The 20,183-nt window shown below is 45.4% G+C and overlaps 9 non-coding genes and 2 pseudogenes across 9 annotated transcripts; all 11 read right to left on the reverse strand.

Annotated features, from left to right (window-relative positions):
* Window positions 1–105: 105 nt before the first annotated feature.
* Window positions 106–296, reverse strand: LOC142707613 (U2 spliceosomal RNA). The gene has a single exon (XR_012868543.1). It is a non-coding gene; the product is annotated as a U2 spliceosomal RNA (small nuclear RNA).
* A 1,290-nt stretch (window positions 297–1,586) lies between these two features.
* On the reverse strand, window positions 1,587–1,777 carry LOC142707614 (U2 spliceosomal RNA). Its single transcript, XR_012868544.1, has one exon. It is a non-coding gene; the product is annotated as a U2 spliceosomal RNA (small nuclear RNA).
* Window positions 1,778–3,067: 1,290 nt separating this feature from the next.
* On the reverse strand, window positions 3,068–3,258 carry LOC142707615 (U2 spliceosomal RNA). Its single transcript, XR_012868545.1, has one exon. It is a non-coding gene; the product is annotated as a U2 spliceosomal RNA (small nuclear RNA).
* Window positions 3,259–4,548: 1,290 nt separating this feature from the next.
* Window positions 4,549–4,739, reverse strand: LOC142707616 (U2 spliceosomal RNA). Its single transcript, XR_012868546.1, has one exon. It is a non-coding gene; the product is annotated as a U2 spliceosomal RNA (small nuclear RNA).
* A 1,290-nt stretch (window positions 4,740–6,029) lies between these two features.
* Window positions 6,030–6,223, reverse strand: LOC142707633 (U2 spliceosomal RNA). Its single transcript, XR_012868556.1, has one exon. It is a non-coding gene; the product is annotated as a U2 spliceosomal RNA (small nuclear RNA).
* Window positions 6,224–12,547: 6,324 nt separating this feature from the next.
* Window positions 12,548–12,738, reverse strand: LOC142707617 (U2 spliceosomal RNA). Its single transcript, XR_012868547.1, has one exon. It is a non-coding gene; the product is annotated as a U2 spliceosomal RNA (small nuclear RNA).
* A 1,290-nt stretch (window positions 12,739–14,028) lies between these two features.
* On the reverse strand, window positions 14,029–14,219 carry LOC142707619 (U2 spliceosomal RNA). Its single transcript, XR_012868548.1, has one exon. It is a non-coding gene; the product is annotated as a U2 spliceosomal RNA (small nuclear RNA).
* Window positions 14,220–15,509: 1,290 nt separating this feature from the next.
* LOC142707631 (U2 spliceosomal RNA) lies at window positions 15,510–15,723 on the reverse strand (annotated as a pseudogene).
* A 1,351-nt stretch (window positions 15,724–17,074) lies between these two features.
* LOC142707640 (U2 spliceosomal RNA) lies at window positions 17,075–17,185 on the reverse strand (annotated as a pseudogene).
* A 1,290-nt stretch (window positions 17,186–18,475) lies between these two features.
* On the reverse strand, window positions 18,476–18,666 carry LOC142707620 (U2 spliceosomal RNA). Its single transcript, XR_012868549.1, has one exon. It is a non-coding gene; the product is annotated as a U2 spliceosomal RNA (small nuclear RNA).
* Window positions 18,667–19,956: 1,290 nt separating this feature from the next.
* Window positions 19,957–20,147, reverse strand: LOC142707622 (U2 spliceosomal RNA). Its single transcript, XR_012868551.1, has one exon. It is a non-coding gene; the product is annotated as a U2 spliceosomal RNA (small nuclear RNA).
* Between the last annotated feature and the right edge of the window lie 36 nt (window positions 20,148–20,183).

The following is a 20,183-nucleotide window of genomic DNA, read 5'->3' on the forward strand; positions in this document are numbered from 1 at the left end:
GGTGTTGAAATAATGGGATTAAAAGGGGAGATCCCTTCAGAAAGACAGAAACAATGGCAAAGAGAAAAAACACTTTTGGAATCTGATTTTAGTCAACACATAAGGGAAGGGTGCACCGGTCCTGGAAATACTGCAATACCAGGTCAATGCGTGGAGTGGACAGAGCAAGCTCTATTTCCATCTCCCTGTTCTAAAAATCCATTTAATATATGGTCCCCAGATAGGGGACGTATCAGATATTAAACTGATAAGAACAGATACTACACTTGATCTTAGCCAAAAGGCCGAGAAGCGATAACCCGAGCGGCCCTTGCCTTGCCCGAGCCTGTCCCATACTGCTGTTCACCCCTTGCAGCGATTCAGCCTACTCCTAGGCAATTCCATGGGGCCCTGCAGGCTCACACACATTTACAGCTACTAAGCGGGAGGTGAATAAAGGCCGGAGAGGAAGCCAGACAGGATTTGCTTCTTTTGCTTGCACCACAATGCAGTGCTGAAAGAGGAGGAATCTACATAAAAACGCCTTCCTGGCAACGCCCAAATGCCCTCCTGCCATGCAGATAAACACTGGCAGCGGCAGCAAGTGCATGCCCACAGCCACCCCTTGTTCCTTCACACCTTGTATCAGCTTTAATCCAGTCCTGTGCTGCCTGCTGAGCAGCACTGAACAACACTGCCTGGGCCCAGGCTTTTATCTCTGAGGCAGGCCCCATTATGATGTCAGAAAGCTGGCTCTGGAATCCTGAGGGCTCCACTATGACACGTGCAAAGTTCCGTCTGAACTTTATATAAGACTGTGAGGCTCAGTCAGTCACTCAGTGTTGCCTGAGAGGGCAACACTGCAACAGCCGGCCGCCAGGCTGTCTTTTTTTTGCACATTTATTTGCCTCCAGGAGGCCACAAGAGGGAGACAAGGGACTGCAAAATGGAAAATAGGCATCCACCAACTTTACAGACAACTTCTCTTTGCTCCTACAACCTCCATCCTTGCACAGTTTGTTATTCTTCCAGGTAACATAGTAACAAATCCAAATTGCTGCTCTCTTTGTAGGCAAGCAAGGGTTTGTTGCAACTGCAATTCTTACTTCTTCTTGAAATGTAGGGACGACAGTACATTCCATCACATCCACCTAGTGTACACAGGTAGGTCCATTGTGGCGGGTAGGCGGCTGGCTGCTTTAATGGCTGTTTGCTGTTCCCCTACTCCACTCCACTCCACTATTTGACTGTGGTGCTGCATCAATCAGTGGCTGGCTCAGGTGCAGCTCTTTAACTTACCTAGGAGGGAGGGAGGGAGGGCGGAGAGAAGACAAGGAAGGTGAATGAGCTGTTCCAATGTGAAATGCCGGAAACACAGAAACACAGAAGACACACACACACACACACACACACACACAACAAGAGGTGGCAATGTATTCATTAATTGCATTTAATAAATGAGCTCATTATCACACATGACTGTACAAATGCATTGTCCAACAGGTGTTGAAATAATGGGATTAAAAGGGGAGATCCCTTCAGAAAGACAGAAACAATGGCAAAGAGAAAAAACACTTTTGGAATCTGATTTTAGTCAACACATAAGGGAAGGGTGCACCGGTCCTGGAAATACTGCAATACCAGGTCAATGCGTGGAGTGGACAGAGCAAGCTCTATTTCCATCTCCCTGTTCTAAAAATCCATTTAATATATGGTCCCCAGATAGGGGACGTATCAGATATTAAACTGATAAGAACAGATACTACACTTGATCTTAGCCAAAAGGCCGAGAAGCGATAACCCGAGCGGCCCTTGCCTTGCCCGAGCCTGTCCCATACTGCTGTTCACCCCTTGCAGCGATTCAGCCTACTCCTAGGCAATTCCATGGGGCCCTGCAGGCTCACACACATTTACAGCTACTAAGCGGGAGGTGAATAAAGGCCGGAGAGGAAGCCAGACAGGATTTGCTTCTTTTGCTTGCACCACAATGCAGTGCTGAAAGAGGAGGAATCTACATAAAAACGCCTTCCTGGCAACGCCCAAATGCCCTCCTGCCATGCAGATAAACACTGGCAGCGGCAGCAAGTGCATGCCCACAGCCACCCCTTGTTCCTTCACACCTTGTATCAGCTTTAATCCAGTCCTGTGCTGCCTGCTGAGCAGCACTGAACAACACTGCCTGGGCCCAGGCTTTTATCTCTGAGGCAGGCCCCATTATGATGTCAGAAAGCTGGCTCTGGAATCCTGAGGGCTCCACTATGACACGTGCAAAGTTCCGTCTGAACTTTATATAAGACTGTGAGGCTCAGTCAGTCACTCAGTGTTGCCTGAGAGGGCAACACTGCAACAGCCGGCCGCCAGGCTGTCTTTTTTTTGCACATTTATTTGCCTCCAGGAGGCCACAAGAGGGAGACAAGGGACTGCAAAATGGAAAATAGGCATCCACCAACTTTACAGACAACTTCTCTTTGCTCCTACAACCTCCATCCTTGCACAGTTTGTTATTCTTCCAGGTAACATAGTAACAAATCCAAATTGCTGCTCTCTTTGTAGGCAAGCAAGGGTTTGTTGCAACTGCAATTCTTACTTCTTCTTGAAATGTAGGGACGACAGTACATTCCATCACATCCACCTAGTGTACACAGGTAGGTCCATTGTGGCGGGTAGGCGGCTGGCTGCTTTAATGGCTGTTTGCTGTTCCCCTACTCCACTCCACTCCACTATTTGACTGTGGTGCTGCATCAATCAGTGGCTGGCTCAGGTGCAGCTCTTTAACTTACCTAGGAGGGAGGGAGGGAGGGCGGAGAGAAGACAAGGAAGGTGAATGAGCTGTTCCAATGTGAAATGCCGGAAACACAGAAACACAGAAGACACACACACACACACACACACACACACAACAAGAGGTGGCAATGTATTCATTAATTGCATTTAATAAATGAGCTCATTATCACACATGACTGTACAAATGCATTGTCCAACAGGTGTTGAAATAATGGGATTAAAAGGGGAGATCCCTTCAGAAAGACAGAAACAATGGCAAAGAGAAAAAACACTTTTGGAATCTGATTTTAGTCAACACATAAGGGAAGGGTGCACCGGTCCTGGAAATACTGCAATACCAGGTCAATGCGTGGAGTGGACAGAGCAAGCTCTATTTCCATCTCCCTGTTCTAAAAATCCATTTAATATATGGTCCCCAGATAGGGGACGTATCAGATATTAAACTGATAAGAACAGATACTACACTTGATCTTAGCCAAAAGGCCGAGAAGCGATAACCCGAGCGGCCCTTGCCTTGCCCGAGCCTGTCCCATACTGCTGTTCACCCCTTGCAGCGATTCAGCCTACTCCTAGGCAATTCCATGGGGCCCTGCAGGCTCACACACATTTACAGCTACTAAGCGGGAGGTGAATAAAGGCCGGAGAGGAAGCCAGACAGGATTTGCTTCTTTTGCTTGCACCACAATGCAGTGCTGAAAGAGGAGGAATCTACATAAAAACGCCTTCCTGGCAACGCCCAAATGCCCTCCTGCCATGCAGATAAACACTGGCAGCGGCAGCAAGTGCATGCCCACAGCCACCCCTTGTTCCTTCACACCTTGTATCAGCTTTAATCCAGTCCTGTGCTGCCTGCTGAGCAGCACTGAACAACACTGCCTGGGCCCAGGCTTTTATCTCTGAGGCAGGCCCCATTATGATGTCAGAAAGCTGGCTCTGGAATCCTGAGGGCTCCACTATGACACGTGCAAAGTTCCGTCTGAACTTTATATAAGACTGTGAGGCTCAGTCAGTCACTCAGTGTTGCCTGAGAGGGCAACACTGCAACAGCCGGCCGCCAGGCTGTCTTTTTTTTGCACATTTATTTGCCTCCAGGAGGCCACAAGAGGGAGACAAGGGACTGCAAAATGGAAAATAGGCATCCACCAACTTTACAGACAACTTCTCTTTGCTCCTACAACCTCCATCCTTGCACAGTTTGTTATTCTTCCAGGTAACATAGTAACAAATCCAAATTGCTGCTCTCTTTGTAGGCAAGCAAGGGTTTGTTGCAACTGCAATTCTTACTTCTTCTTGAAATGTAGGGACGACAGTACATTCCATCACATCCACCTAGTGTACACAGGTAGGTCCATTGTGGCGGGTAGGCGGCTGGCTGCTTTAATGGCTGTTTGCTGTTCCCCTACTCCACTCCACTCCACTATTTGACTGTGGTGCTGCATCAATCAGTGGCTGGCTCAGGTGCAGCTCTTTAACTTACCTAGGAGGGAGGGAGGGAGGGCGGAGAGAAGACAAGGAAGGTGAATGAGCTGTTCCAATGTGAAATGCCGGAAACACAGAAACACAGAAGACACACACACACACACACACACACACACAACAAGAGGTGGCAATGTATTCATTAATTGCATTTAATAAATGAGCTCATTATCACACATGACTGTACAAATGCATTGTCCAACAGGTGTTGAAATAATGGGATTAAAAGGGGAGATCCCTTCAGAAAGACAGAAACAATGGCAAAGAGAAAAAACACTTTTGGAATCTGATTTTAGTCAACACATAAGGGAAGGGTGCACCGGTCCTGGAAATACTGCAATACCAGGTCAATGCGTGGAGTGGACAGAGCAAGCTCTATTTCCATCTCCCTGTTCTAAAAATCCATTTAATATATGGTCCCCAGATAGGGGACGTATCAGATATTAAACTGATAAGAACAGATACTACACTTGATCTTAGCCAAAAGGCCGAGAAGCGATAACCCGAGCGGCCCTTGCCTTGCCCGAGCCTGTCCCATACTGCTGTTCACCCCTTGCAGCGATTCAGCCTACTCCTAGGCAATTCCATGGGGCCCTGCAGGCTCACACACATTTACAGCTACTAAGCGGGAGGTGAATAAAGGCCGGAGAGGAAGCCAGACAGGATTTGCTTCTTTTGCTTGCACCACAATGCAGTGCTGAAAGAGGAGGAATCTACATAAAAACGCCTTCCTGGCAACGCCCAAATGCCCTCCTGCCATGCAGATAAACACTGGCAGCGGCAGCAAGTGCATGCCCACAGCCACCCCTTGTTCCTTCACACCTTGTATCAGCTTTAATCCAGTCCTGTGCTGCCTGCTGAGCAGCACTGAACAACACTGCCTGGGCCCAGGCTTTTATCTCTGAGGCAGGCCCCATTATGATGTCAGAAAGCTGGCTCTGGAATCCTGAGGGCTCCACTATGACACGTGCAAAGTTCCGTCTGAACTTTATATAAGACTGTGAGGCTCAGTCAGTCACTCAGTGTTGCCTGAGAGGGCAACACTGCAACAGCCGGCCGCCAGGCTGTCTTTTTTTTGCACATTTATTTGCCTCCAGGAGGCCACAAGAGGGAGACAAGGGACTGCAAAATGGAAAATAGGCATCCACCAACTTTACAGACAACTTCTCTTTGCTCCTACAACCTCCATCCTTGCACAGTTTGTTATTCTTCCAGGTAACATAGTAACAAATCCAAATTGCTGCTCTCTTTGTAGGCAAGCAAGGGTTTGTTGCAACTGCAATTCTTACTTCTTCTTGAAATGTAGGGACGACAGTACATTCCATCACATCCACCTAGTGTACACAGGTAGGTCCATTGTGGCGGGTAGGCGGCTGGCTGCTTTAATGGCTGTTTGCTGTTCCCCTACTCCACTCCACTCCACTATTTGACTGTGGTGCTGCATCAATCAGTGGCTGGCTCAGGTGCAGCTCTTTAACTTACCTAGGAGGGAGGGAGGGAGGGCGGAGAGAAGACAAGGAAGGTGAATGAGCTGTTCCAATGTGAAATGCCGGAAACACAGAAACACAGAAGACACACACACACACACACACACACACACAACAAGAGGTGGCAATGTATTCATTAATTGCATTTAATAAATGAGCTCATTATCACACATGACTGTACAAATGCATTGTCCAACAGGTGTTGAAATAATGGGATTAAAAGGGGAGATCCCTTCAGAAAGACAGAAACAATGGCAAAGAGAAAAAACACTTTTGGAATCTGATTTTAGTCAACACATAAGGGAAGGGTGCACCGGTCCTGGAAATACTGCAATACCAGGTCAATGCGTGGAGTGGACAGAGCAAGCTCTATTTCCATCTCCCTGTTCTAAAAATCCATTTAATATATGGTCCCCAGATAGGGGACGTATCAGATATTAAACTGATAAGAACAGATTTTTTTTTTTTTTTTTTTTTTTTTTTTTTTATTAAACCATTCAGGTTTTTTTGAATAAAACCGAGAACTGTAGTTGTTCAAACCACCTCTCTATTTTTCAAAAAATCTCATCACTCTGGTTCATTATTTTATTTTTCCATCAAATACAAGATAAATCAAACAAAATTCCTCAAACTAAATACCTCCATTTTAACATTCGCCATATCCCTTCCGCATCCATACCTCTTTCTAGATCCCATTTATAATAAAAATACAATTTAGCCAATACCATACTAACCACATCCTCCATCTCAAATACTTCTCTTTTATACACATTCAAATTCCTCGTATTCCACAATACTTCTTTCACACAAGTCAGAAAAATCCACAACACTCTATCCTTTTCACTACCCAAACTACACAAACCAAACAAGACAATTTCATACGTCAAAACCTTCAAACCAGTCAATTCTTCACACAACCCACTCAACTTTTTCCAAACATCCTTTGCATGCTTACACGACCAAAACACATGACTCACATCCTCATCATCCCCACAACCTTCTCTCGGACACCTTTCAGACGCAACCAAACCTCTTCTTTTCTGAACACTCCTTACAGGCAACACTCCATGTACCGACATCCATAACAAATCTTTCTGCTTATTTGACACATCATACGTAACAATCTTCTTCCACACAGACTTAGACTCCATCGAATTCAAACCATTTACAGAACACATCACATTATTCATACACATACTTCTCACAACATTCTTTTCTCTCAAAAATCTCTCCATTCTTACATCCTCTAGCTGGAACTTTTTGATAAATTTTTCTACATACAAATACCACCCCGTGCACTGGAAAGCAATTGGTTTACATAAATTTCGTTTTTCCCAACTTAGACGCTGAATCACCGTTCCAGCTAGATACTTAGACATTCTGGAAGCCTTGGATTCCTTAAATAAAAGCTCTACAAAAAAACGTACACAATTGATTCCAATGAAAATCTCCAAATTTGGGAAATCAAGGCCTCCATTACGTCTGCTTTTCATTAGAATTTCTCTCCTTGCCTTCTCAATCCCGCTCCCCCATAGAAAAAGGAACAAAACTCTATTTACTTTTTTTAACATAGCAACAGCAGGAGGAAAAACCAGAGCAACATATAAAATCATAGGTAGAATAATACTTTTGACAATTAAAACCTTCCCCGAAAAAGAAAGATCCCTCATTCTCCACATTTCCAACTTTCGCACAATCCTACCACCTAACTCATCCCAACTTTCTTTCCCTTTCAGCTCATCATCAAACACAATACCCAAAATTCTCACACCATTCACCTGTTCCATATCAGAATCACACACTCGCTCATTACTGAAAAAAATTTTAAATTTGCTCTTACCCCAATTTATTTTAAAAGCAGACGCAATACAAAACATATTTACAATCAACTTCACTCTGGACATATCATACACTGAATCACACAATACACAAATATCATCCATATATCCCAAAGCTTTCACACGCTTTCCATCACACCCGGGCACCACCAAACCTTTCACAACCTTATCATTTCTAATCATTTGCAACAATGGTTCAATCGCACAAATAAAAAGGATGGGAGACAACGGACAACCCTGTCGCACACCAGACATAATACTAAATGATTCTGAAAAAAACCCATTCACCTGCACACAACTCTTTGCATTCGCGTATAATTTCTTCAACAAACTCACAAACTGAACCGGAAAACCCATTCTCTCTAACACTTTGAACAAAAACACATGCGCCACACGATCAAACGCTTTCTCAAAATCTAACGCACACACAATCACCTTCTTATTCCGACCCTTACAATCCTCAAGCATGTCCCGCACCAACGCCACGTTCTCATGCAATTTCCTTTTCGGTACCGCACATACCTGATCCTCATCAATTACACACCCAATCACATCTCTCATACGATTCGCAATCAGCTTGGCAAAAATTTTATAATCCGTATTCAGCAAAGTAATTGGTCGCCAGTTTTCTAACCGTCTCTTATCTCCTTTTTTATGCAACAGAACTACCATACCCTTCTTCATCACATCACACATATTCGTCCCAGAAAACAACACTCTCATAACATCAATAACATCCTTCCCAATTATATCCCAATATTTCCCATAGAAATCAGCTGGTATTCCATCGATCCCTGGAGACTTATTTTTGGCCATACTTCCCACCACATCCTTTACTTCACCATCCATAATCTCACCAAGCAAAAACGCACATTCACTTTCAGGAACAAAATTACACACAATATCCAAAAACTCATCATCGTCACCCATATCACACTTCTTCACATCATACAGTTGTTTATAAAAATCAGACACCACATCAATCACATCCTTACCAAACACCTCTTTATCATCCTTATCCAATAACACATTCATACCACTTTTCCCACCACACATTTTTTTAAAGAAAAATCTAGTGCACTTCTCGTGATTATCTCTAACCTCCACCTTAGACCTAAATATAATTTCTTTCCCTTTCTCTCGGAACCACTCCTTAATATCTTTTTTTGTTTTTTCCAAATCGTGTCTTACATCCATACCCAAATTTTTACATTGTTGAAGGAACGTCATCCGCATATTAAAGCGTGAATATTGCAATCTTTTCCTTCTCGCTCTTCTATACCCTATCTGTCTAAAAAACCCACCAATCTTTTTTTTCACCCATACCCACCATTCACACACATTAGAGAAAGAACTTTTCTTCCTAACCCAAAACCCATATTTTTTCCCAAACCTAGTTTTTACCCTTTCATCACTCAGAAAACTAACATTCATCTTCCATACCCCTCTACCATAAAAGAAATTATTTATAACAAAAACCCCCAACAAACACTCGTGATCTGAAAACCACACTCTCTCCTGCGCATAATCTACACATTTCATTGCTGAAGTAGAAAAAAAGAAAAAATCCAGACGAGAATCCGTTCTTCCGTCATCGGCATGGTACGTAAATGGACCTGGTTTCCTGGTGACAGCGTCCTGCAAAGCAAAGTCCTGCAAAATTTGATTCCACAAACTTCCGGTAGCGTCCACATTAGACTCTGTGGATCCAGCTCGGGCCTGCTTCTCCAGGATACAGTTAATATCACCGACAATAATAACAGGAACTTTACCATGTAGAAAAAATTTTAAACTATCAAAAAGTGCCAACCTATCAGATTTCACAGCATGGCCATAGATATTGATAAGCCTAAACTGCCATCCCTTATAGGATAGTAACACACAGACACATCTTCCTTCCTGAATGATTTGAGTCTGTTTGATGACAAACTCATTATTTTTGAAGAGAATACCAATTCCATCATTCCTATTTGTGGAAGAAAAGGACCAAATTGCTTCCCCAAACTTCCATTCTTCTTTCCTAGGCATTTTTGATAAACCACATTCTTGTACGCAAACAATGTCACTGCCCTTAGAGGCCAAAAAGTCCAGGACTGCAGCACGCTTGTGAGCAGAGGAGAACACCCGTACATTTTGTGAGACAATCTTTAATCTCAAAGACATGCGGGCATAGTATGGTTAGTGGAAAAGCAAGCCATGAAATAGCCAGAACATATCACGTCCCAGGGAAATACATTGCTCTTTCCAGATTTGCCACATTGACTTCACTGAGGAAACCTTCCCCAGGAGAGCTGGGTACTTCTGAGGCCACCTCAGATGACTTAGGGCTACAACTAGAGTCACTGTCCAGCAATGAGAAAGGATTTGCATGAGCAGAATCTTCCAACAAACCTATCTTCAGTCTCTTCACCGCCTTTCCAGATTTCCCCCTTTTTGAGACAACTTTGTGGAAAATTTCCGCACTAGTGGCACTAGGCATCCTGGCCTCCTTCTCGTCCTCCTCCGATATTGACCACTCCACTTTAGCTGAGTCTTCCGTTTTTGACTCTGGGCTAGAGAAAGACAAAATTTGCATACTTGCACCATTATCAGGGTATGCACACCCACTAGGTGGCGCTGTGTCTTCACCTTCCATAGGTATAACCACAGGTGTCTCATCAACAGTTGGCTCTGCAGGAGGGACCACACCCAACTCCATGCTGTCAGTATGTGAGGTTAGAACCTCTCCTAATCCAGCTTTCCCAGGGTCCTGAGAAGCAGCCACAGAAACACTGCCAGCAGGCTCTGAAATTACATCAGAAGAGGCAGCAAGGGAACTTGTTGTTCTCACCTGTCTGCCCCATGTCCTTCTCTCTTGCCCTAAGAAGGGAAACACCTTTGGGCATTTTCTACAGGTATGACCAGGCAAACCACAAATATCACACCTGGATGGGGAAATGCATGCACTAACCTCATGTCCTGTTTCCTTGCAATTTCTGCAAACCTTGCCTTTACATGCATCTTTAGTATGCCCGTAGGAAAAACATGATCTGCAAAATGATGGCATATCTTGGTAGTAAAGATATCCCTTGTTCCCACCAATGGAAAAATTAGCGGGAGGATTCATCACTCCTCCAATACAGCTGGAGTCAGGTTTCAGCCTGACCCAGTACTTGATATCACCATTAAAAACTCCCCATAGGTTCTTCTGCTCCACACCTCCTCTAACATGGGTACAGTAGTGAGCTAAAAAGGCCCTGACCAGCCTTCTATCCAGAAATGGGTTATACATGTGGATGGTAATACATTTCTCCACTGCTGAGAAAAGAGGTAGCACTTCAATAGATTTTAAAGCCTCATGCATATGTTTCTCCTTGAGCAACTGAAAAACATTTAGACAGTAGGCGGCCTCAAAAAAGGATACGTCATACGTAGCAATATTGCTGAAAGCTTGGATACAGAATACCTCTACCAATGTGACTCCAGCCAGGTCCAGAAGGATGTTCTCAATGATGTGCCCAGTATCCACTTCTTCTCTCCTCTGCTCATTCACCACAAAACGAATTGTATTCCGCACAGCTGCCATCTTGATGAGGAATGCCCAACGGCACGATGATCGCTCCCAAAAACGTCGGAGAGGACTCCACGAAAGACCGAACCCCCGGCCCAGACCAGGCAATAAACCTGATCTGAGCCAAAAGGCCGAGAAGCGATAACCCGAGCGGCCCTTGCCTTGCCCGAGCCTGTCCCATACTGCTGTTCACCCCTTGCAGCGATTCAGCCTACTCCTAGGCAATTCCATGGGGCCCTGCAGGCTCACACACATTTACAGCTACTAAGCGGGAGGTGAATAAAGGCCGGAGAGGAAGCCAGACAGGATTTGCTTCTTTTGCTTGCACCACAATGCAGTGCTGAAAGAGGAGGAATCTACATAAAAACGCCTTCCTGGCAACGCCCAAATGCCCTCCTGCCATGCAGATAAACACTGGCAGCGGCAGCAAGTGCATGCCCACAGCCACCCCTTGTTCCTTCACACCTTGTATCAGCTTTAATCCAGTCCTGTGCTGCCTGCTGAGCAGCACTGAACAACACTGCCTGGGCCCAGGCTTTTATCTCTGAGGCAGGCCCCATTATGATGTCAGAAAGCTGGCTCTGGAATCCTGAGGGCTCCACTATGACACGTGCAAAGTTCCGTCTGAACTTTATATAAGACTGTGAGGCTCAGTCAGTCACTCAGTGTTGCCTGAGAGGGCAACACTGCAACAGCCGGCCGCCAGGCTGTCTTTTTTTTGCACATTTATTTGCCTCCAGGAGGCCACAAGAGGGAGACAAGGGACTGCAAAATGGAAAATAGGCATCCACCAACTTTACAGACAACTTCTCTTTGCTCCTACAACCTCCATCCTTGCACAGTTTGTTATTCTTCCAGGTAACATAGTAACAAATCCAAATTGCTGCTCTCTTTGTAGGCAAGCAAGGGTTTGTTGCAACTGCAATTCTTACTTCTTCTTGAAATGTAGGGACGACAGTACATTCCATCACATCCACCTAGTGTACACAGGTAGGTCCATTGTGGCGGGTAGGCGGCTGGCTGCTTTAATGGCTGTTTGCTGTTCCCCTACTCCACTCCACTCCACTATTTGACTGTGGTGCTGCATCAATCAGTGGCTGGCTCAGGTGCAGCTCTTTAACTTACCTAGGAGGGAGGGAGGGAGGGCGGAGAGAAGACAAGGAAGGTGAATGAGCTGTTCCAATGTGAAATGCCGGAAACACAGAAACACAGAAGACACACACACACACACACACACACACACAACAAGAGGTGGCAATGTATTCATTAATTGCATTTAATAAATGAGCTCATTATCACACATGACTGTACAAATGCATTGTCCAACAGGTGTTGAAATAATGGGATTAAAAGGGGAGATCCCTTCAGAAAGACAGAAACAATGGCAAAGAGAAAAAACACTTTTGGAATCTGATTTTAGTCAACACATAAGGGAAGGGTGCACCGGTCCTGGAAATACTGCAATACCAGGTCAATGCGTGGAGTGGACAGAGCAAGCTCTATTTCCATCTCCCTGTTCTAAAAATCCATTTAATATATGGTCCCCAGATAGGGGACGTATCAGATATTAAACTGATAAGAACAGATACTACACTTGATCTTAGCCAAAAGGCCGAGAAGCGATAACCCGAGCGGCCCTTGCCTTGCCCGAGCCTGTCCCATACTGCTGTTCACCCCTTGCAGCGATTCAGCCTACTCCTAGGCAATTCCATGGGGCCCTGCAGGCTCACACACATTTACAGCTACTAAGCGGGAGGTGAATAAAGGCCGGAGAGGAAGCCAGACAGGATTTGCTTCTTTTGCTTGCACCACAATGCAGTGCTGAAAGAGGAGGAATCTACATAAAAACGCCTTCCTGGCAACGCCCAAATGCCCTCCTGCCATGCAGATAAACACTGGCAGCGGCAGCAAGTGCATGCCCACAGCCACCCCTTGTTCCTTCACACCTTGTATCAGCTTTAATCCAGTCCTGTGCTGCCTGCTGAGCAGCACTGAACAACACTGCCTGGGCCCAGGCTTTTATCTCTGAGGCAGGCCCCATTATGATGTCAGAAAGCTGGCTCTGGAATCCTGAGGGCTCCACTATGACACGTGCAAAGTTCCGTCTGAACTTTATATAAGACTGTGAGGCTCAGTCAGTCACTCAGTGTTGCCTGAGAGGGCAACACTGCAACAGCCGGCCGCCAGGCTGTCTTTTTTTTGCACATTTATTTGCCTCCAGGAGGCCACAAGAGGGAGACAAGGGACTGCAAAATGGAAAATAGGCATCCACCAACTTTACAGACAACTTCTCTTTGCTCCTACAACCTCCATCCTTGCACAGTTTGTTATTCTTCCAGGTAACATAGTAACAAATCCAAATTGCTGCTCTCTTTGTAGGCAAGCAAGGGTTTGTTGCAACTGCAATTCTTACTTCTTCTTGAAATGTAGGGACGACAGTACATTCCATCACATCCACCTAGTGTACACAGGTAGGTCCATTGTGGCGGGTAGGCGGCTGGCTGCTTTAATGGCTGTTTGCTGTTCCCCTACTCCACTCCACTCCACTATTTGACTGTGGTGCTGCATCAATCAGTGGCTGGCTCAGGTGCAGCTCTTTAACTTACCTAGGAGGGAGGGAGGGAGGGCGGAGAGAAGACAAGGAAGGTGAATGAGCTGTTCCAATGTGAAATGCCGGAAACACAGAAACACAGAAGACACACACACACACACACACACACACACAACAAGAGGTGGCAATGTATTCATTAATTGCATTTAATAAATGAGCTCATTATCACACATGACTGTACAAATGCATTGTCCAACAGGTGTTGAAATAATGGGATTAAAAGGGGAGATCCCTTCAGAAAGACAGAAACAATGGCAAAGAGAAAAAACACTTTTGGAATCTGATTTTAGTCAACACATAAGGGAAGGGTGCACCGGTCCTGGAAATACTGCAATACCAGGTCAATGCGTGGAGTGGACAGAGCAAGCTCTATTTCCATCTCCCTGTTCTAAAAATCCATTTAATATATGGTCCCCAGATAGGGGACGTATCAGATATTAAACTGATAAGAACAGATACTACACTTGATCTTAGCCAAAAGGCCGAGAAGCGATAACCCGAGCGGCCCTTGCCTTGCCCGAGCCTGTCCCATACTGCTGTTCACCCCTTGCAGCGATTCAGCCTACTCCTAGGCAATTCCATGGGGCCCTGCAGGCTCACACACATTTACAGCTACTAAGCGGGAGGTGAATAAAGGCCGGAGAGGAAGCCAGACAGGATTTGCTTCTTTTGCTTGCACCACAATGCAGTGCTGAAAGAGGAGGAATCTACATAAAAACGCCTTCCTGGCAACGCCCAAATGCCCTCCTGCCATGCAGATAAACACTGGCAGCGGCAGCAAGTGCATGCCCACAGCCACCCCTTGTTCCTTCACACCTTGTATCAGCTTTAATCCAGTCCTGTGCTGCCTGCTGAGCAGCACTGAACAACACTGCCTGGGCCCAGGCTTTTATCTCTGAGGCAGGCCCCATTATGATGTCAGAAAGCTGGCTCTGGAATCCTGAGGGCTCCACTATGACACGTGCAAAGTTCCGTCTGAACTTTATATAAGACTGTGAGGCTCAGTCAGTCACTCAGTGTTGCCTGAGAGGGCAACACTGCAACAGCCGGCCGCCAGGCTGTCTTTTTTTTGCACATTTATTTGCCTCCAGGAGGCCACAAGAGGGAGACAAGGGACTGCAAAATGGAAAATAGGCATCCACCAACTTTACAGACAACTTCTCTTTGCTCCTACAACCTCCATCCTTGCACAGTTTGTTATTCTTCCAGGTAACATAGTAACAAATCCAAATTGCTGCTCTCTTTGTAGGCAAGCAAGGGTTTGTTGCAACTGCAATTCTTACTTCTTCTTGAAATGTAGGGACGACAGTACATTCCATCACATCCACCTAGTGTACACAGGTAGGTCCATTGTGGCGGGTAGGCGGCTGGCTGCTTTAATGGCTGTTTGCTGTTCCCCTACTCCACTCCACTCCACTATTTGACTGTGGTGCTGCATCAATCAGTGGCTGGCTCAGGTGCAGCTCTTTAACTTACCTAGGAGGGAGGGAGGGAGGGCGGAGAGAAGACAAGGAAGGTGAATGAGCTGTTCCAATGTGAAATGCCGGAAACACAGAAACACAGAAGACACACACACACACACACACACACACACAACAAGAGGTGGCAATGTATTCATTAATTGCATTTAATAAATGAGCTCATTATCACACATGACTGTACAAATGCATTGTCCAACAGGTGTTGAAATAATGGGATTAAAAGGGGAGATCCCTTCAGAAAGACAGAAACAATGGCAAAGAGAAAAAACACTTTTGGAATCTGATTTTAGTCAACACATAAGGGAAGGGTGCACCGGTCCTGGAAATACTGCAATACCAGGTCAATGCGTGGAGTGGACAGAGCAAGCTCTATTTCCATCTCCCTGTTCTAAAAATCCATTTAATATATGGTCCCCAGATAGGGGACGTATCAGATATTAAACTGATAAGAACAGATTTTTTTTTTTTTTTTTTTTTTTTTTTTTTTTAATCATTCAGATCACGTCTTAAAAATCATAAAATTCAAAATAAAAAAGACTTAGATCATCACAATGAAAACTGAAAACGTATAATTAACTTTTGTTTTCCTCTTTCCTTTTTTCCTTTTAAGAAATCAAAAAAACATTCCTTTTTTAACAGCAATAGTTCCTAACATATCCACTAAATGTTCCTGCAAATCATTACCATCCCATTCACAGTTTACAATGCACGCTAACCACGTTGGCACACCATACCGTTCAAGAAACCCTGGTAAATTTTCTCTTACACAGAGCCGCACCCTTCTCCGCATTTTTTCAAAATTAATTTTACTACGTAACTGCTCTACTTCTTCCAGTAACCTGTCTCTTTCTGCTCTTTCCTCTTCTGAAATGACACTTTTTTTCTTTCTCTCTGCTTTTTTCCTTTTTTTCTCATCACTTTGCCCACTTCCTTCCAATTTCTGAAGCTTTCCTTCTTCCAAACTAACTTCCGCTTCCTTTCTTTTGACTATCTTCTTATTTTCGTCTTGTACCTCACGTTTGCTTTTCTTTGGGCATGATTTGAATATGTGCCCCTCCTCTCCACACATATTACATACTTTCCCTTTCTGACATTCATTATACTTATGTCCCTCTTGCAGACATTTTGTACACATTACTTTCTCACACGTTTCTCTCTCATGACCATAATCTTTACAATTCAAACAAAACATATCCATTCCCAAAAAAAATAAATTTCCACATGCACTTCCAATCTTAAACCGCGCTGGAGGAAACAATAGGTTTCCAGATTCACCAATTCTTGCAAATTTACAAAGAAATTTCCATTTCCCAGTCCAAAATCCAAAGGGGTTAAACACTTTCCCCTTTCCCACCACCTCCTCACAAAACTTAGTGAGAAATGACTTAATGTCCTCTTCTTCCACGTAAGGCGAAAACATCTTTACGACCACCAACTTCTTGTTTGGCACAAAATGTGGTGTTACCTTCACACCCACAAGTCTTGGGTCCCTTTTACCTTCCTTCAAGCGTTCCAAAAAATCAGAATAAATTTCTTCTGTAGCGAAGGTAACGTCAAAGCACCCTCTCCTCGGATAGTCCATCACCGCCAAAATGCACGATCTCTCCAGCTGAAAGAAATCCAACAAAAGGACCTTCGTGATGAACTCCAAATCCTTCCTTTGCCTCTCAGATTCCTCCACGAAAAACCGGACCGCATTCCTGGTTCGCATATGTTCGGGAATTTCCTCCATCCTGCTCCAAAAGAATTCCAGCAATCTCCAAAGAAATACCTTCAGTACCGGAGTACCAGGCAGGTGATCGCTCCCCGTTGCCCTGGACTAATCCTCCTCCCCAATAGCAGCAGAGGGGTGAAGTCTCTCCTAAGAGAAACGATCCCCCCAGGCCAAGGAAAAGGGTACCAGGGCACCTCCTGACCAAGAAACAAGGCAATACCCTAAAGTACTACACTTGATCTTAGCCAAAAGGCCGAGAAGCGATAACCCGAGCGGCCCTTGCCTTGCCCGAGCCTGTCCCATACTGCTGTTCACCCCTTGCAGCGATTCAGCCTACTCCTAGGCAATTCCATGGGGCCCTGCAGGCTCACACACATTTACAGCTACTAAGCGGGAGGTGAATAAAGGCCGGAGAGGAAGCCAGACAGGATTTGCTTCTTTTGCTTGCACCACAATGCAGTGCTGAAAGAGGAGGAATCTACATAAAAACGCCTTCCTGGCAACGCCCAAATGCCCTCCTGCCATGCAGATAAACACTGGCAGCGGCAGCAAGTGCATGCCCACAGCCACCCCTTGTTCCTTCACACCTTGTATCAGCTTTAATCCAGTCCTGTGCTGCCTGCTGAGCAGCACTGAACAACACTGCCTGGGCCCAGGCTTTTATCTCTGAGGCAGGCCCCATTATGATGTCAGAAAGCTGGCTCTGGAATCCTGAGGGCTCCACTATGACACGTGCAAAGTTCCGTCTGAACTTTATATAAGACTGTGAGGCTCAGTCAGTCACTCAGTGTTGCCTGAGAGGGCAACACTGCAACAGCCGGCCGCCAGGCTGTCTTTTTTTTGCACATTTATTTGCCTCCAGGAGGCCACAAGAGGGAGACAAGGGACTGCAAAATGGAAAATAGGCATCCACCAACTTTACAGACAACTTCTCTTTGCTCCTACAACCTCCATCCTTGCACAGTTTGTTATTCTTCCAGGTAACATAGTAACAAATCCAAATTGCTGCTCTCTTTGTAGGCAAGCAAGGGTTTGTTGCAACTGCAATTCTTACTTCTTCTTGAAATGTAGGGACGACAGTACATTCCATCACATCCACCTAGTGTACACAGGTAGGTCCATTGTGGCGGGTAGGCGGCTGGCTGCTTTAATGGCTGTTTGCTGTTCCCCTACTCCACTCCACTCCACTATTTGACTGTGGTGCTGCATCAATCAGTGGCTGGCTCAGGTGCAGCTCTTTAACTTACCTAGGAGGGAGGGAGGGAGGGCGGAGAGAAGACAAGGAAGGTGAATGAGCTGTTCCAATGTGAAATGCCGGAAACACAGAAACACAGAAGACACACACACACACACACACACACACACAACAAGAGGTGGCAATGTATTCATTAATTGCATTTAATAAATGAGCTCATTATCACACATGACTGTACAAATGCATTGTCCAACAGGTGTTGAAATAATGGGATTAAAAGGGGAGATCCCTTCAGAAAGACAGAAACAATGGCAAAGAGAAAAAACACTTTTGGAATCTGATTTTAGTCAACACATAAGGGAAGGGTGCACCGGTCCTGGAAATACTGCAATACCAGGTCAATGCGTGGAGTGGACAGAGCAAGCTCTATTTCCATCTCCCTGTTCTAAAAATCCATTTAATATATGGTCCCCAGATAGGGGACGTATCAGATATTAAACTGATAAGAACAGATACTACACTTGATCTTAGCCAAAAGGCCGAGAAGCGATAACCCGAGCGGCCCTTGCCTTGCCCGAGCCTGTCCCATACTGCTGTTCACCCCTTGCAGCGATTCAGCCTACTCCTAGGCAATTCCATGGGGCCCTGCAGGCTCACACACATTTACAGCTACTAAGCGGGAGGTGAATAAAGGCCGGAGAGGAAGCCAGACAGGATTTGCTTCTTTTGCTTGCACCACAATGCAGTGCTGAAAGAGGAGGAATCTACATAAAAACGCCTTCCTGGCAACGCCCAAATGCCCTCCTGCCATGCAGATAAACACTGGCAGCGGCAGCAAGTGCATGCCCACAGCCACCCCTTGTTCCTTCACACCTTGTATCAGCTTTAATCCAGTCCTGTGCTGCCTGCTGAGCAGCACTGAACAACACTGCCTGGGCCCAGGCTTTTATCTCTGAGGCAGGCCCCATTATGATGTCAGAAAGCTGGCTCTGGAATCCTGAGGGCTCCACTATGACACGTGCAAAGTTCCGTCTGAACTTTATATAAGACTGTGAGGCTCAGTCAGTCACTCAGTGTTGCCTGAGAGGGCAACACTGCAACAGCCGGCCGCCAGGCTGTCTTTTTTTTGCACATTTATTTGCCTCCAGGAGGCCACAAGAGGGAGACAAGGGACTGCAAAATGGAAAATAGGCATCCACCAACTTTACAGACAACTTCTCTTTGCTCCTACAACCTCCATCCTTGCACAGTTTGTTATTCTTCCAGGTAACATAGTAACAAATCCAAATTGCTGCTCTCTTTGTAGGCAAGCAAGGGTTTGTTGCAACTGCAATTCTTACTTCTTCTTGAAATGTAGGGACGACAGTACATTCCATCACATCCACCTAGTGTACACAGGTAGGTCCATTGTGGCGGGTAGGCGGCTGGCTGCTTTAATGGCTGTTTGCTGTTCCCCTACTCCACTCCACTCCACTATTTGACTGTGGTGCTGCATCAATCAGTGGCTGGCTCAGGTGCAGCTCTTTAACTTACCTAGGAGGGAGGGAGGGAGGGCGGAGAGAAGACAAGGAAGGTGAATGAGCTGTTCCAATGTGAAATGCCGGAAACACAGAAACACAGAAGACACACACACACACACACACACACACACAACAAGAGGTGGCAATGTATTCATTAATTGCATTTAATAAATGAGCTCATTATCACACATGACTGTACAAATGCATTGTCCAACAGGTGTTGAAATAATGGGATTAAAAGGGGAGATCCCTTCAGAAAGACAGAAACAATGGCAAAGAGAAAAAACACTTTTGGAATCTGATTTTAGTCAACACATAAGGGAAGGGTGCACCGGTCCTGGAAATACTGCAATACCAGGTCAATGCGTGGAGTGGACAGAGCAAGCTCTATTTCCATCTCCCTGTTCTAAAAATCCATTTAATATATGGTCCCCAGATAGGGGACGTATCAGATATTAAACTGATAAGAACAGATACTACACTTGATCTTAGCCAAAAGGCCGAGAAGCGATAACCCGAGCGGCCCTTGCCTTGCCCGAGCCTGTCCC

This window comes from Rhinoderma darwinii, unplaced genomic scaffold (assembly GCF_050947455.1).
Source record: "Rhinoderma darwinii isolate aRhiDar2 unplaced genomic scaffold, aRhiDar2.hap1 Scaffold_3864, whole genome shotgun sequence".
In the NCBI taxonomy this organism is placed as follows: Eukaryota; Metazoa; Chordata; class Amphibia; order Anura; family Rhinodermatidae; genus Rhinoderma; species Rhinoderma darwinii.